Source organism: Muntiacus reevesi, chromosome X, assembly GCF_963930625.1.
Source record: "Muntiacus reevesi chromosome X, mMunRee1.1, whole genome shotgun sequence".
Lineage (NCBI taxonomy): Eukaryota > Metazoa > Chordata > Mammalia > Artiodactyla > Cervidae > Muntiacus > Muntiacus reevesi.
The window spans coordinates 69405500-69423798 of NC_089271.1; the positions used below are offsets into that span (position 1 = coordinate 69405500).

General features: G+C 39.3%; 1 protein-coding gene across 3 annotated transcripts in view; it reads left to right on the plus strand.

Moving 5' to 3' along the window:
* Window positions 1-2138: 2138 nt before the first annotated feature.
* Window positions 2139-18299, plus strand: part of ATP7A (ATPase copper transporting alpha) — a 141927-nt gene continuing 125766 nt past the window's right edge. For all 3 annotated transcript variants that reach the window (XM_065916975.1, XM_065916976.1, XM_065916977.1), the window contains exon 1: window positions 2139-2315. The gene's annotated coding sequence lies outside the window, so the exon portion shown is untranslated. The remainder of the gene's footprint in view (window positions 2316-18299) is intronic.

The following is an 18299-nucleotide window of genomic DNA, read 5'->3' on the forward strand; positions in this document are numbered from 1 at the left end:
AGGAGAAAATATTTGCAAGCTATATATCTCATAAGGGGTTATGCTCCAAAATATATAATGAATTCCCACAACTCCATATTTTTGGGGGGGGGGGGCAATAGCTCTATTTGAAAATGGGCTATAGCTTTGATTAGATATTTCTCAAAGATACACAAATGGCAAACAAATATATGAAAAGATATTCAACATCAGGTAAATACAAATCAAAACCACAATATCACTTCAAACATGTTAGAATGGCTATGAACAGCAACAACAAAACCCCAAAAGAAAGCATGTGTTTGCAAGGATGTGGAGAAAGTGGAACCCTTGTATATTGTGGGTGCAACTGCTAAGGAAAACAGTAGGGAAGTTCTTCCAAAAATTAATAGAACTACCATATGATACCCTGATTCCACTTCTGAGTACTTTTCCAAAAGAATTGAAGAAATATTAGCACTCCCATGATCACTGCAGCACTATTTGAAACAGCCAAGATGTGGAAAGCACTTAAATGCCCATCAACAGATGAATGAGTAAAGAAAATGCATATATATATATATACACACATACACACACACACACAATGGAATAGTATTCAGACTTTAAAAAGAAGGAAATTCTGCAATATGTGGCAACATAGATGAACTTTTTAACAGTAAGTGAAATAAACCAGTCACAGAAGGACATATACTACTACATGGTTCCACTTAGCTGAGAAACCTGAAATAGTCAAAATCCTACAAGCAGAGAATAGAATGGTTGTTGCCCGGGTCAGAGCTTAAGGGAAATGAGGAGTTGCTGATCAGTCGGTATAAGGTTTCAGTTATGTAGGATGAATAAATTCTAGACAACTGCTATACAATCTGTCAGGGAATAAAACAGCTTTTCCTTGAATGCTAACAATCATGTAAGTTCACTGCTGTGTGCTGTGCTTAGTCGCTCAGTTGTGTCCAACTCTTTTGCGACCCCATGGATAGCAGCCCTCCAGGCTCCTCTGTCCATGGGGATTCTCGAGGGAAGACTATTGGAGTGGGTTGCCATTCCCTCCTCCAGGATATTTTCCCAACCCAGGGATCGAATCCAGGTCTTCCGCATTGCAAGTGGATTCTTAACTGTCATAACCACCAGGGAAGCCCCAAAATACTGGAGTGGGTAGCCTATCCTTTCTCCAGGGGATCTTCCTGACCCAGGAATCAAACCATGGTCTCCTGTGTTGCAGGAGGATTCTTTACCAGCGGAGATACCAGGGAAGCCCACTAGTGAGTTCACCAGTTTCCTCAAAAGGAAATAGTGTGTTCTGGTTCTGTTTCTGGTTTTGCTCCAATGTTTGGGTTTTCTCCGGCCCGCCCAAGACAAAACGGATTTCTTCGGAGAGCGAAACCCAAGGCTCTGCTGCCCAGCCTGACTGACTGCACTGGCATGGTGAAAAGCAGGGCGGAATCCATTTACAAGGTTTCTCAGCTGGGTGCTGAACTGGAACAGATTCCTCCTTGTCCCCCGCATTTGTTTTGCAAGAAAGCTTTAACTTCCTGGGCCTTACAAGTTCACATACATGTGGTATTCGCACTCAGAATCTAACATCACTTTTTCAAGCCTCAGCCATGAATTTTTTAAAACTTTTGAGGCACAACTGTTCATCTTTTTGTTGGAGAAATATGGGAGTTGAAGCAAAGCGAATTCCACTTCGCGCAAAGAATGTGATTTCCCAAGGCCTAACCAGAGATCATTTCTCAATGGAGGGATAAGTACATAGTTCTGACATTCACACCCGGGGTTACACTACACAATCAGACAGGAGCAGGTTAATTTCATGCTGTGAGAGGCTGAACTACCTAGAAGAAGATTTATAAGGAGGTCTAAAGTATTTCTTGGCTTCAGGTTAGGAAACTACGGATTTTGGTGGCGGGAGGGCGTTTTTTTGTCCTTGGCGAAATGGGAAGAGGCCTCGCAGCACCAAAAAGGAAAACTTCCTACCGAGGCTGTACGTCAGCCCGAGAGCACTAGGGGGCGGGAGACGCTTGAGTCTCCGCTGCGCTTTTCTCCTTTCACGTGACGCGTCCCTCCGCCTCGCTGGCTGCTTCCGGTCGGGGCACCACCCGGAAGTCGAGGGGAGGGGTCAAAGCCGCGGCCTGGCGGCGTGGGGTGGAGCAAGAGAAGCAGCAGAGGGAGGAGTTGGTGCTGCCGCGGCAGTCGCGGTGGTCGCCGGCGCCGTCGCCGTCGCCGTCGCCGCCGGGGCTTCTGTGACTTCTCCCGGAGTGTGAGATCGGAGTCCACGCGTGTGGATTTGTTGCCGCCACCGGCTGCGTAGCTCCGGAGGACAGAAAAAAATACAGGTAAGTCCTATATCAGTCCCCTTCTATTAGAGGGGTATTCGGTACTCTCTGTACTACTGAGTGGGACAGTATTATTTTAATATGAGGGTGTTTCCAAACTCTCTCTGCTTCACAAGCCAGGTATTTACTACAGTCTTGTTTTATGTCCCCTAGCAGAGGATAGAGGAGGGGAGATTAGGTCCTGACCCCCTGTCGCTTTCTTTTCCCCTCCTGAGGAAGTGTCCTGGTCGTCCATAGCCCATGTTATCTAATTAATCGTGCCCTGTGTTGGAATTCACATGGACTGATCACCGTTAGTGAAATAATGTAAAGAAATTATATATCTTTCTTCTTATCTCGTTCTGGGAGTATGCACTAAACTGCGAGAACACTTTTGTTTCCATTTCATTTTGTTCATTCTGTCCCCTCCCCAGTAAAGCTACTCTCCATCCTTGTACTCCGTGGCATCTTTGTCTTTGACACTTTTTGTTGTGTATGTTGAAGTTTACCCTAAGCACTAGCAACTCTTCTATCGTTTCGCAAGCCTTTTTTTTTTTCAGCATCTGATATTTGTTTTAATTACAGCCTCTTCATCTACAGTAGTATGACTTTGTATTGAGAATATGTGCAGAACACTGAATTAGGTAATAAAGAGGTGTGGGGTGTGGTCGGGATATACACAAGAAACAGGACAAAGTACCTGGCCTTGTTTACATTGAATTTGAGTTCAAAAAGAGCAAGCAAAAATAACCCCAACATACCACAAGCTTTACTTCTGTAAGAGATCTAAGGCAACATATTCTTTCTTATAAATTCCTCATTATAACTGCTTTTATCTACATATTTAAAAATGCATGGCAAACTTTCATCTAGACTTTTGACATCCCAGTGAGTGAAAATAATTTTCTCTTGCCAGTTGGGAAAGTAAATTGTGAGGAGAGATTTGTCTGTCATGATACAGGCATTGGCATAAATGAGAAAAATATTTGGGGATTTTGTCTCAAAAGTCCTTCTACTCATCTTTATTTAAGGGAAGTTCACCTTTTAAAGGTTTTACAGTTTTGCTTTTAAACAGAAATCTTTCTTAGGATGTAAATCACAATGAGGGTGCAGGGTGGGAGAATCAGGTGACAGTTGGCCTATTTCAGTTCAGTCTGCTATCCCAGCAACCATGTGTTTCATTTATAGAACTCAGTCTTCAAGTGGCTTTCATATCCTCTGTTTACTTAATTGCTGAGATAGTATGGCAGAAATAGTGTCACAATACTTTTTGAATGTGTTGCATTAAAGTGAATGGGTAAGGTGTTTCTGGTTTCACAAATATGTTCTAGCACTATTAGAAAATTGATTTCATCATCTTTGTGGGCTCAAATGTGTTGATATTGGTAGATTACATCAGTTTCTACAAATACTTCTGTCTTTGAAGGAAATGAATATAAGGTAAGCCAATTAACTGTGCTTTGTCCCATGTTGCCCATCTATATTTAGAATTATACAGCTATGGCTGAAGGATTAAATTTTTTAACCTATTTTTGCTTTATAGTTCTCTAGTGTAGACATTCAGTTTTCCAGACCTATAATCAGGAGATTTTTCCAGACCTGTAATCAGGAGAGCATTTTAACAGTATACTAATTGGAATAAATGGGTTATTCCACATCTTATGGAAATTATTTACCTTAGTTAATTTGTTTCTAAACAGTTAAAGTGTTTTGTTTGATATTGTAATTGCTCCTGATCTGCTTGTGGATTTTATGTCACAACCAAAGCAGATAGGGAGGGAATAATACTGGAATTACTTCCTTCCTGTGATCCCACCTGAGTTTGCAGAACACTGTATATTTCTTGGAAATGTGGAGAAAATTGTTTCCCAACTCCTGAATGTTTACTTGAAGCATGCTACCTGCCACTCAGGAGAAAAGGGCATTAAGAGGGCTTCTGTTAAGACCTAAAACACTATCAACAAAGATAGAAGAATGGAAAGGAAGAATTTCACAATGGAGAGCCTGCTAAACAAAACTGTCAGGTGTAGTTAGGATAAATTTGTAGCTGATCTTTAGGGTCATTAGGATACTAAGAGTTGATATTGAGCTAACCAAAGCTTAAGAGAGCTTAGTTGTTAAAGAGTTCAACATGTAATTTCCTTTGTTGATCCTTTCACTTAAAATGGTAGGGAAAAAAGGTGTCTGACTTTTTTGGGAATGATAAAATTATTTGATCTAAGAATTCTAATTGAACTACTAATCATTAATATAATAGTATTAAAATAGAAAGTATATTGTGTTGATTATTGGTAAGTATATCAATATCATTAAAGCAGTAATATTAATATTCAGTTGTTTGTATACAGCTAATTTCATTTTGACCAATAAATGCTTTCTCTTATTTTACTATAACATTTTGCTGTTAGTTCTTAATATCAATTTTTAGTCCAGATTTATAGCCATAGTATCTTGGTAATAATTACTTATCATAACTGTAAGTACCTTTTTTTAAATATTAGCAATCAAATTGGTGTCATATGTCATTATTGTCCATCTAAAGCAAGATATTTTATCTTGCTCATCTGTTTCTAATTAGGTAATAATAGGATTTATTTTAGTCATAAAATCCTTTGTAATCTTCAGATTGTTTTAAAGCCTTAAATTCATTGTATGATGATAGATAAAGGAATAAATTAATATTTGACCTTGAGTGTCACAGTATGATTAAGATTGCCTAATGAGGATGTGAAGAAAAGGAAACCCTCATACACTGTTGGTGAGAATACAAATTTGTATAGATGCTGTGAGAACAGTATAGAAGCTTCTCAAAAAACTAAAAATAGAACTACTATATGACCTGGCAGTGCTACTCCTGGGTATATACCTGAAAAAACAAAAATGACTGATTTGAAAAGATATGTGTACCTCAATGTTTATAATAGCATTGTTTGCAATTGCTGAGATATTGAAGCAGCCTAAGCGTCCATCAACAGATAAATGGATAAAGCAACTACACACACACACACACACACACACACACACTCACACTGTGGAATATTACCCAGCCATAAAAAAGGATGAAATCCTGCCATTTGCAACAACATAGATGGACTTGGAGGGTATTATGCTAAGTGAAATAAGTCAGACAGAGAAAGACAAATACTGTATGGTATCACTTATATGTGGAAACTGAAAAATACAGCAAACTAGTGAATATAACAAAAAAGAAACAGACTCATAGATAATAGAGAACAAACTAGTGGTTACCAGTGAGAAGAGGGGAGAAGGGAGGGGCAAGATACGGGTATGGCATTAAGAGTACAAACAATTGCGTATGAAATAAAGAAGCTATAAAGCATATATTGTACAACTCAGGAAATATAGCCAATATTTCATGAAAGCTATAAAGGAATTATAACCTTTAAAAATTGTGAATCACTATATTGTAATACCTGAAACCTACATAATACTGTAAATCAACTATATCTCAGTAAGAAAAAAAAGATTGCCTTAGAGTTTGTCCTCTTTGTTTATCATAAAACTAACCTGTGAATTCCTGTTTCTTAACTTTAGGGCAAATGATAAGTCATGGGATTTTGAATCTTTACTTTTTCTTTCTGTTGTTCATAAATGATCCCTTCATGGATCACCACCTTGTGGTGGCGAAGGGGCTTGTGTAACTCACTGAAGCTATGAGTGATGGGTCATAGTGAAGAGTTCTGATAAAATGGGGTCTACTAGAGAAGGAAATGGCAACCCACTCCAGTATTCTTGCTGTGAGAACCCCATCAACAGTATGAAAAGGCAAAAAGATATGATGACACCAGAAGCTAAGCTCCCGAGGTTGGAAGGTGTCCAATATGCTACAGGAAGAGCAGAGGGCAATTACTAATAGCTCCAGAAAGAATGAAGTGACTGGGCCAAAACGGAAATCACACTCAGTTGTGGATGTGTCTGGTGGTGAAAGTAAAGTCTGATGCTATAAAGAATAATCAATGTTGCATAGAAACCTGGAAGATTAGGTCCATGAATCAAGATAAATTGGACATCTTCAAGCAGGAGATGCCAAGAGTGAACATTGACATCTTAGGAATCTGTGAACTAAAATGGATGAGGATGGGTGAATTTAATTCAGATGACCATTATATCTACTACTATAGGCAAGAAACCCTTAGAAGAAATTCAGTAGCCCTCATAGTCAGCAGAACCGTCTGAAATGCAGTACTTAAATGCAATCTCCAAAATGACAAAATGATCTTGGTTTATTTCCAAGGCAAACCAACATCACAGTAATCCAAGTCTATGTCCCAACCTCTAATGCCAAAGAAGGTGAAGTTGACTGGTTCTATGAAAACCTACAAGACCTTCTATAACTAACACCCAAAAAAAGATGTCCTTTTCATCATAGGGGACTGGAATATAGAAGTAGGAAGGCAAGAGGTACCTGGAATAACAGGCAAGTTTGGCCTTGGAGTACAAAGTAAAGCAAGGCAAAGGCTAGCAGAGTTTTGTCAAGAGAACACACTGGTTATAGCAAACACTCTTTTCTAGAAACACAAGAGACGATTCTACACACAGACATCACCAAATGGTCAATACTGAAATCAGATTGATTATATTTTTTGTAGCTGAAGATGGAGAAACTCTATACAGTCAGCAAAAACAAGACATGGAGCTGACTGTGGGTCAGATCATGAGCTTCTTATTGCAGAGTTCAGGCTTAAATTGAAGAAAGTTGGGAAAACCACTTAACCATTTGGGTATGACCTAAATCAAATCCCTTATGCTTATACAGTAGAGGTGACAAATAGATTCAAGGGATTAGATCTGGTAGACAAAATTCCTGAAGAACTATGGACGGAGGTTCGTAACACTATGCAGAATCAATGTTCAAAACCACCCCCAAGAAAGAGAAATGCAAGAAGGCAAAGTGGTTGTCTGAGGAGGCTTTACAAATAGCTGAGGAAAGAACAGAAGCAAAAAGCAATGGAGAAAGGGAAAGATATACCCAGTTAAATACAGAGTTCCAGAGAAAAGCGGGGAGAGATAAGAAGCCCTTCTTAAATGAACACTGCAAAGAAATAGAGGAAAATAATAGAATGGGAAAGACTAAAGATCTCCTTGGGCTTCCCTTGTAACTCAGTCAGTAAAGAATCTGCCTACAGTGCAGGAGACCTGGGTTCAAACCCTGGGTTGGGAAGATCCCCTGGAGAAGGAAATGGCAACCCACTCCAGTATCCTTGCCTGGAAAATCTCATGGACAGTGGAGCCTGGTGGGCTGCAGTCCATGGGATCGCGAAGAGTCGGGCACGACTGAGTGACTAATACTTAAAGATCTCCTTAAGAAAACTGGAGATATAAAGGGGACATTTCATGCAAGGATGGGCATGATAAAGATCAGAAACAGTTAAGGACCTAACAGAAGCATAAGAGATTAAAAAGAGGTGGCAAGAATACTCAGAAGAACTATACAGAAAAGATCTTATTGACTAGGTTAACCACGATGTTTGGTCACTTGCTTAGAACCAAACATGCTGGAGTGTGAATTCAGGTGGACCATAGGAAAAGTTACTACAAACAAAGCTAGCAGAGGTGGTAGAATTTTAGATGAGCTATTTAAAATTCTAAAAGGTGATGCTGTTAAAGTGCTGCACTCAGTATGTCAATAAATTTGGGAAACTCAGCAGTGGCCACAGGACTGGAAAAGGTCACTTTTCATTCTAATCCTAAAGAAGGGCAATGCCAAAGAATGTTCCAAGTATCATACAGTTGCACCAATTTCATATGCTAGCAATCATTATGCTCAAAATCGTTCAAGCTAGGCTTCAACAGTAGGTGAACTGAGAACTTCCTGGGGTACAAGCTGGATGCAGAAAAGGCAGAGGAACCAGAGATCAAATTGCCAACATTTGTTGGATCATAGAGAAAGTAAGAGAATTCCAGAAAAACATCTAGTTCTGCTTCACTGACAATGCTAAAGCCTTTGACTGTGTGGGTCACAACAAACTGTGGAGAATTCTTAAAGAGAAGGAAATAACAGACCCCTTTACCTGTCTCCTGAGAAACCTGTGTGCGAGTTGAGAAGCAGCCAGTAGAACCAGACATGGAACAACTGACTGGTTCAGAATTGGGAAAGGAGTATGACAAGGCTGTATATTGTCACCCTGCTTATTTAACTTATATGCAGAGTACATTATGCAAAATACCAGACTGGATGAATCACAAGCTGGAATCAGTATTGCCAGGAGAAATATCAACAAGCTCAGATGGGCAGATGATACCACTCTAATGGCAGAAAGTGAAGAGGAACTAAGGAGTCTCTTGATGAGGGTAAAAGAGGAGAGTGAAAAAGCTTGTTTAAGACTCAATGTTAAAAAACCTTAGATCGTGGCACCTGGTCCCATGACTTCATGGCATGTTAAGGGGGATAAGTGGAAGCAGTGACAGATTTTATTTTCTTGGGCTCCAATTTCACTGCAGACAGTGACTGCAGCCATGAAATTAAAAGACTTGCTTCTTGGAAGGAAAGCTACAACAAACCTAGACAGTGTATTAAAAAACAGAGATGTCACTTTGCTGACAAACGTCCCTATAGTCAAAGCTGTGGTTTTTCCAGTGGTCATGTAAGGATGTGAGAGTTGGACCATAAAGAAGGCTGAGTGCCAAAGATTTGATCTTTCACATCGTAGTGCTGGAGAATACTCTTGAGAATCCCGTGGACTGCAAGATCAAACTGGTCAATCCTAAAGGAAGTCAACCCTGAATATTCATTGGAAGGACTGAAGTTGAAGCTCCATTTCTTTGGCTACCTGATGTGAAGAGCCGACTCATTGGAAAAGACCCTGATGCTAGGAAAGATTGAAGGCAAAGGGGGAAGGGGGTGGCAGAGGATGAGATGATTAGATGGCATTACCAACTCAAGGGCATGAATTTGAGCAAAGTCCAGGAGATAGTGAAGGCCAGGGAAGCCTGGCATGCTGCAGTCCATGGGATTGCAAAGAGTTGGACAAGCTCAGAATGAACAACAATAACAACAAAGTGAAGGAGCCGGAACTGTTCCTCTGTCTGTTATGGAAAAAAATTTATCTTTTACTTTGTCTATTGTTTGCAATTTGGTAAAAGTTGACACATTCTTTCTTAGGGCCGAATTTTATTCCTAGACCTATCAAGTGGCTAAAATGAACTTTAAAGCCAGTCAGTCTGGCTTCAGAAGCTATGTTCTTTTCAAACATAAAGGAACTATAGTTTTTAGAAATACATAGATATTTGATGGGACTTCTCTGGTGGTCCAGTGGCTACGACTCTGCACTCCCAATGCAGGGGTCCCAGGTTCAATCCCTGTTTAGGGAACTAGGTCCCACAAGCTGCAACTGTTTGCATGCTATAACTAAAAGATCCCTTGTGCATGCCACAACAGAGACCTGGTGCAGCCAAATAAATAAATACTTACTTACTTATTTTAAAAAGTTTTTATGATCCTAGCATTCTTTTTTTTTAATTTATTTTTAATTGGAGGATAATTGCTTTACAATGTTGTTTCTGTTTCTGCCATACATTTACATGAATCAACCATAGGTATACATATGTCCCCTTCCTCTTGAACCTCCTTCCTACCCCTGTTTTTTAATTTATTATTATTATAATTATTTTTATTTTTTACTGCACTGGGTCTTCATTGTGTCACATGTGCTCTTCGTTGCTACATGCGGACTTTCTCAAGTTGGAGTGCCTGAGGGTTTCTCTCTAGTTGCAGCACAAGGGCTTCTTGTTGCAGGCATGGGTTCACTAGTTGTGACACGGGTACTTAGTTGCCCTGTGGCAGGTAGGATCTCACTTCCTCACCGGGGATGAAACCTAAGTTGCCTGCATTGGAAGGCAGATTCTTAACCACTGGACCACCAGGGAAATTTTAAAAAGAGTACATAACATTTGAGCAAAATTAGGTCTGTTGTAATTAAGTTCCTTGTTTATCCTAAAAACGGAAACACTTATTTATCTTATTTGAAAGTATGAATGCGCAAACTGATTTGATGATTAAAAATTATTGTTAACTCAAAATTTCCTTAGTACTTTCAAGTGAAATTCCAAAAGTAAAGACTCATAGTTTTGTTTTTGGCTAATTATACATTTTTTAAAGATATCCTCAGTAACCTAATACTTAAAATGGTGTTAGTCTTATTTGATTTGTATTCTCAGAGTCTCCAAGGAAAAGAAATGGTTTATGTGTTTTTTTATCTTTACAGTCAGCACATCTTTGAACTTGGCAAGACTTTGATATTTACCACATGCTTAGAATGTAAACTGTACTAAGAGAACATATGATAAAAGTTAATAAGCAAGCATAAATTGAGACATTGCTAGTTACATTTTTATGGATTATTGGATATTTTTCTGTTGATAATTTCAAGGCTTTTAAACTTTTAACCATTGTACTGTAATCTGCTTTTTGAGGTAGACAGTATAATATCGAGTTAAGAGTGGGACTTCAGGACCAGACTGCCTTGGTTGGAACTTCAGCTCCTCTGTTACTGCTTATATGACCTTGGACTGGTCTCTTACCTTTTGTGCCTCAGTTTCTTCAAATTTCTAAAGCAGCAACAATAATGGTAGGATTGTCAATGAATTAATATATGTAACACCCTAAGCAGTGCCTGGCAGGTAGTAAATACACAACGAAGTTTAGTTATTGTTATTGTCTTTCAGTTCAGTTCAGTCGCTCAGTTGTGTCTGACTCTTTGCGACCCTGTGGACTGCAGCACGCCAGGCCTCCCTGTCCATCACCAACTCCTGCAGTTTACTCAAACTCATGTCCATTGAATCGGTGATGCCATCCAACCATCTCATCCTCTGTCGTTCCCTTCTCCTCTTGCCTTCAATCTTTCCAAGCAGCAGGGTCTTTTCCAGTGAACCAGTTCTGCACATCAGGTGGCCAAACATTGGAGTTTCAGCTTCAGCATCAATCCTTCCAATGAATATTCAGGACTGATTTTCTTTAGGATAGACTGGTTGGATTTCCTTGCAGTCCAAGGGACTCTCAAGAGTCTTCTCCAACACCACAGTTCAAAAGCATCAATTCTTCAGCGCTTAGCTTTCTTTATAGTCCAACTCCCACATCCATACATGACTACTGGAAAAACTATAGCTTTGACTAGATGGACCTTTGTTGGCAAAGTAATGTCTCTGCTTTTTAGTATGCTGTGTAGGTTGGTCATAACTTTTCTTCCAAAGAGCAAGAGTCTTTTAATTTCATGGCTGTAGTCAACATCTGCAGTGATTTTGGAGCCCCCCAAAATAAAGTCTGCCACTGTTTCCACTGTTTCTCCATTTATTTGCCATGAAGTGATGGGACCAGATGCCATGATCTTTGTTTTCTGAATGTTGAGCTTTAAGCCAACTTTTTAATCCTCCTCTTTCACCTTCATCAAGAGGCTCTTTAGTTCTTCTATGCTTTGCCATAAAGGTGGTGTCATCTGCATATCTGAGTTTATTGATATTTCTCCCGGCAGTCTTGATTCCAGATGGTGCTTCATCCAGCCCAGCATTTCTCATGATGTACTCTGCATATAAGTTAAATAAGCAGGGTGACAATATACAACCTTGACGTACTCCTTTTCCTATTTGGAACCAGGAAATTGTCTTTATATATATATTGTCTTTAAGATGTTTTTAGCAACCCCTAAATTGTATATTATAGGTTTACTGTAAAATTGTAAATTATATTGTTTCATTTACATAAGATTGTAAGTTATAGTTCAGTGTGTGACGCTTAGTTGCCAAGTAGTGTTTGACTCTTTGCAACCCTTTGACTCTTTGCAACTCTTTATGGACTGTAGCCCACCAAGTTCCTCTGTCCATGGGATTTTCTGGGCAAGAGTACTGGAGTGTAAGTTTCCATGTTACTCTCTCCATACATCTCACCCTCTCCTCCCCTCTCTCCATGTCCGTAAGTCTATTCTCTATGTCTGTTTCTCCATTGCTGTCCTGCAAATAAATTCCTCAGGAAACTTAGACAAGGGCTGTGTATCAACCTAGAGGAGTGGGATGGGGAGGGAGATGGGAGGGAGGTTCAAAAGGGAGGGGATTTATGTATACCTTTGGCTGATTCATGTTGAGGTTTGACAGAAAACAAAAATTCTGTAAAGCAATTATCCTTCAATTAAAAAATAAATTAATTAAAAAAAAGAATACTGGAGTGGGTTGGCATTTCCTTCTCCAGGGGATCTTTCTGATCCAGAAATCGAACCTGTGTCTCTGTGTCTCCTCAGTTGGCAGTCAGATTCTTTACCACTGAGCTACGTGGGAAGGCCTAAATGATAGTTTTACTGTACTATAAATTTAGTGCACTAGAGGAATAGCATACTAGTCAGTATCTGAATGAGATATTTAATTTCTAAATTATGCCACAGAAAATGGGAAACTCAGATTGGGAGGGCACAGTAACCTACAGTCTACCTAGAGTATGCTAAGCATAGCATTTCAAAACTCATGACAGCTCGCAAGTCAAATCACCCTGATATACTCATTCTCTTTCTGTACCTCTCCACCAAGAAAACTCAAAGCAATCTGCTTTGTGCAATTAATGAGCTGCAGATTTTGGGACATCAGATTTTCTAGATTATTTCTCTGCCAAATGGTGAGCCTTACTTCTGCTGAATGATTTCAGAAATAGAAAATGTAGGCAACAGAAAAGGCTTTATGCATGTCTAACCTACTCTGCAGAATACCTGCTTTCTTACAAAGTTGTATATAAATTGAATTTTTATAAAAAACATCAGCACTCCAATGAATAAATGTTACTTGTGATTGTTGTATGTCTAGTGTTTATATAGACCCTGTGAGATACGCATAGAAGCATAAAATATACATTGAATGTGTAGTTAAGAAATGTCTAATATCAAACAATTTCATAGAAATTAGGTACTAAAACTGTGATGCTGATTCTGACGATATTCAGAATTCAATAAGGAAGTGGATATGAGGTTTTTTTTTTTAATTTAGTTTAATTGGAGGCTAATTACTTTATAATATTGTGGTGGTTCTTGCCATAGATTCACATGAATCAGCCATGGGTGTACATGTGTTCCCCATCCTGACCCTCCCTCCCACCTCCCTCCCCATCCTATCTGTTTCACATATGATAATGTACATGTTTCAATGCTATTCTCTCAAATCATCCCACCCTCGCCTTCTCCCACAGAGTCCAAAAGTCTGTTCTTTACATCTGTGTTTCTTTTGCTGTCTTGCATGCAGGGTCATTGTTACCGTCTTTGTAAATTCCATATATATGCATTAATATACTGTATTGGTATTTTTCTTTCTGACTTACTTCGCTCTGTATAATAGGCTCCAGTTTCATCTACCTCATTAGAACTGTTTCAAATGTATTCTTTTTAATGGCTGAGTAATATTGCATTGTGTATGTGTACCACAGCTTTCTTATCTATTCATCTGCCGATAGACATCTAGGTTGCTTCCACGTCCTGGCTATTGTAAACCATGCTGCGATGAACATTGGGGTACATATGTCTATTTCAGTTCTGGTTTCCTCGCTGTGTATGCCCAGCAGTGGAATTGCTGGGTCCTATGGCAGTTCTGTTTACAGTTTTTTAAGGAATCTCCACACTGTTCTCCATAGTGGTTGTACTAGTTTGCATTCCCACCAACAGTGTAAGAGTGTTCCTTTTTCTCCGCACCCTCCCTAGCATTTATCATTTGTAGACTTTTTGATAGCAGCCATTCTGACCAGCGTGAGATGGTATCTCATTATGGTTTTGATTTGCATTTCTCTGATAATGAGTGATGTTGAGCATCTTTTCATGTGTTAGCCATCTGTATGTCTTCTTTGGAGAAATGTCTGTTTAGTTCTTTGGCCCATTTTTTGACTGGGTTGCTTATTTTTCTGGAATTGAGCTGCAGGAGTTACTTGTATATTTTTGAGATTAATTCTTTGTCAGTTGCTTCGTTTGCTATTATTTTCTCCAATTCTGAAGGCTGTCTTTTCACCTTGTTTATAGTTTCCTTTGTTGTGCAAAAGCTTTTAAGTTTATTAGGTCCCATTTGTTTATTTTTGCTTTTATTTCCAATATTCTGGGAGGTGTGTTGTAGAGGATCCTGCTATGATTGACGTCAGAGAGTGTTTTGCCTATGTTTTCCTCTAGGAGTTTTATAGTTTCTGGTCTTACATTTAGATCTTTAATCCATTTTGGGTTTATTTTTGTGTATGGTGTTAGAACATGTTCTAGTTTCCTTCTTATAGGAGTGGTTGACCAGTTTTCCCAGCACCACTTGTTAAAAAAGAGATTGTCTTCTCTCCATTGTATATTCTTGCCTCCTCTGTCAAAGATAAGGTGTCCATAGGTTTGTGGATTTATGTCTGGGATTTCTATTTTGTTCCATTGATCAGTGTTTCTGTCTTTGTGCCAGTTGGTTGATGACTGTTGCTTTGTAGTATAGCCTGAAGTCAGGCAGGTTGATTCTTCCAGTTCCATTCTTCTTTTTCAAGATTGCTTTGTCTATTGAGGTTTTTTGTATTTCTATACAAATTGTGAAATTATTTGTTCTAGTTATGTGAAAAATACCGTTGGTAGCTTGATAGGGATTGCATTGAATCTAGATTGCTTTAGGTAGTATACTCAGTTTCACTATATTGAGTCTTCCAATCCATGAACATGGTATGTTTCTCCATCTATTTGTGTCCTCTTTGATTTCTTTCATCAGTGTTTTATAGTTTTCTATATATAGGTCTTTTGTTTCTTTAGGTAGATTTATTCCTAAGTATTTTATTCTTTTTGTTGCAATGGTAAATGAAATTGTTTCCTTAATTTCTCTTTCTTTTATCTCATTGTTAGTGTATAGGAATGCAAGGGATTTCTGTGTGTTAATTTTATATCCTGCAACTTTACTGTATTCATTGATTAGCTCTAATAATTTTCTGGAAGAGTCTTTAGGGTTTTCTGTGTAGGGGATCATGTCATCTGCAAACAGAGTTTTACTTCTTCGTTTCCAGTCTTTATTGCTTTTATTTCTTTTTCTTCTCCGACTACTGTGGCTTAAGCTTCCAGAACTATGTTAAATAGTAGTGGTGAGAGTAGACATCCTTGTCTTGTTCCTGACTTTAGGGGAAATGCTTTCAATTTTTCACCATTGATGATAATGTTTGATGTGGGTTTATCATTTATGGCTTTTACTATGGGATATGAGTTTATGACAGTGTTTTTCATGAAAGAGGTGGTATTTTGATTCATTTGCTCACTCAGTTATTTTGAATAGCTATCATGTACAGGGTGCTAGGATATAATAGTGAACATAACACATATGATCCCATTTTTGTGGAGATTACAGATGAGTGAGGTGATAGGATTTAAGTATGTAGAAGGTGAGGGGACAATCTAAACAGAGTTGTAGAAATGGCAAGCATGGACTATATGGTAGTGAGGGCAGTTGCCTATATGGCAGTGTGGGTAGTTGCCTGATTGTAGTAGAGATTTTATTTCTGGGAGGAGTATTGAATGTGATAGATGTGGGTGGTCTTTTGTAACTCTGAACAGCTATTTAAGTCTATGGGAAGTGGGGTGGAAACAGTCTTGCAGGACTGAGGCCTTAACCTGTGGGATCTGTCTCCATTTCCATGTGGATAGTGTTAGAATTTAGTTAAATTATAGGCCACCTAGCTGGTGTTGCAGAGAATTGCTTTGTGAGGAAAAATTTCCACGTGCCTGGTGTCAGAAGTGTTGTGAGTGTGGTAGTAGTGTAAGAATACAGGAGAAACACAAGAGGAACACAAGATTTTTCCAATACAGTCATTTTTTTTTCCAGTCATCTTTTGAATGCTTTGGTAGAGACTGACTGTAGGGGAAACTGGGTCTTGTTCTGATGGGCGGGGCCATGCTCAGTAAATCTTTAATCCAGTTTTCTGTAGATGGGCCCTGTTGTTTGACCTGAGACCAAACTATGGTGGAGGTAATGAATATAATGGCAATCTCCTTCAAAAGGTTATGTGCATGCACTGCTGCACTCAGTGCCCCTGACCCTGCAGCAGGCCATTACCGACCCACGCCTCTGCTGGAGACTGCTGGACTCTCACAGTCAGGTCTGGGTCAGTCTCTTGTGGGATCACGGCACCTTTCTCCTGGATCCTGGCACACACAATGTTTTGTTGGGTGCCTTCCAAGAGTCTGTTTCCCCAGTCCTGTGTAAGTTCTGTAATCAAACCCCATTGGTCTACAAAGTCAAATTCCCTGGGGGTTCTCAGTCCTTTCCCAGATCCACAGGTTGGGAAATCTGTTGTGGGTCCTAGGACTTTCTTAACACTGCAAAAATTTATTTGGTATAATTGTTCTGCAGTTTGTGGGTCATCTGCTTGGTGACTCTATGGTGGGGTTAATGCTTCTCAAAGCTATGGTTTTTCCAATAGTCATGTATGGATGTGAGAGTTGTACTATAAAGAAAGCTGAGTTGCAAAGAATTGATACTTTTGAAATGTGGTGTTGGAGAAGACTCTTGAGAGTCCCTTGGACTGCAAGGAGATCCAACCAGTCAATCCTAGAGAAAATCAGTTCTGAATGTTCATTGGAAGGACTAATGCTGAAGCTCAAACTCCAACACTTTGGCCACATGATGTGAAGAGCTGACTCATTTGAAAAGACTGTGATGCTTGGAAAGATTGCAAGCAGGAGGAGAAGGGGACGACAGAGGATGAGATGGTTGGATGGCATCACTGACTTGATGGACATGAGTTTGAGCAAAGTCTGGGAGTTGGTGATGGACAGGGAAGTCTCGTGTGCTGCAGTCTGTGGGGTCACAAAAAGTTGGACATGACTGAGCGACTGAACTGATACTGATACTGATACTGTGGTAAATTCCTTTGGATACACTTATTTTGGAGAGAGTCAGGAGCATGGACTTTGGAGCCATACTATCTCAATTTGATTCCATCTCCATTTTGTTTCCTAAGTTTAGCATTTTGTATTAAATTTTCATAGTGACACAATTATATGGGCAGTAAAATGGTATTTACACAGAGCCACTGGGGTCAGTAACCCTAGGAGCAATAGGTAACTCTAGAGAGCAGTGTGTACATGAAGTGCCAGTGGGGAGTCTAAGGAGAAGTCAGGAGAAGTAGAAGAAAGCTAGGCAAGGAAAGAGAAAGAAATGTGTTCTGTGATGGTTGAAAGAAAGCATTCAGAAATGTCTTCAAGCAAAATAGAGTGCATTTGCCTAACCTTTGTTTTCAGTTATGTTTCTGTAAGAATAGCATGTTATCTTTGTCCAAACATGAGGAAGAGAAACTTAGCTGCATATAATTGACATGGCCATTTGAGGTCTTCCATTGCTTGTTTTAGGTCCTCTTCTACATTTCTTAAACAATTTAAAAAATATTTATATATTTTTCTATTTATTTGGCTGCGCCAAGTCTTAGTTGTGGCACATGGGACCCTTGATCTTCATTGTGGCATGTGGGATCTTTACTTGCGGCATGTGGGATGTAGTTCCCTGACCAAAGATTAAACCTGGGCCCCCTGCATTGGGAGTGCAGAACCGTAGCTACAGAAGCACCAGGGAAGTCCCTCTCTTCTACATTTGAAGCATCTGGTCAGTTTTTGATTATCTTCAACATGAAGCATCTGGCTAGACCATTTGTGTCCTAGTTTTGTGTTGTACCTAAACACAACTTGATCAGAAGCTTAAATATTATTTTGTTTGTAATCTGTGTTTGTATTCTCTTATTGGCTTAAAGCATGAGCGGATTACCAAATGAATGCCTGTTATGACCTGCCTTTTCTCTCTCATTACCTTTAGATTTAATGTAAGTATGATGATGTTCTAAGATTTCACAGCATTATCCTGGCACTTCCTAGAATTTTTTTTCCCCACTGGACAAATAGGAATGATTACACAAGGCCATCTTTTTTGTTTCTTCCCAGTCTTTTATTATGGTAATCTCCAACCTTATTATACAGAGGAACTTCTTTTAATCTGAGTCTTTAGATCAGGGCAGATACCAAAGTTGTAGTCCTTGACTAG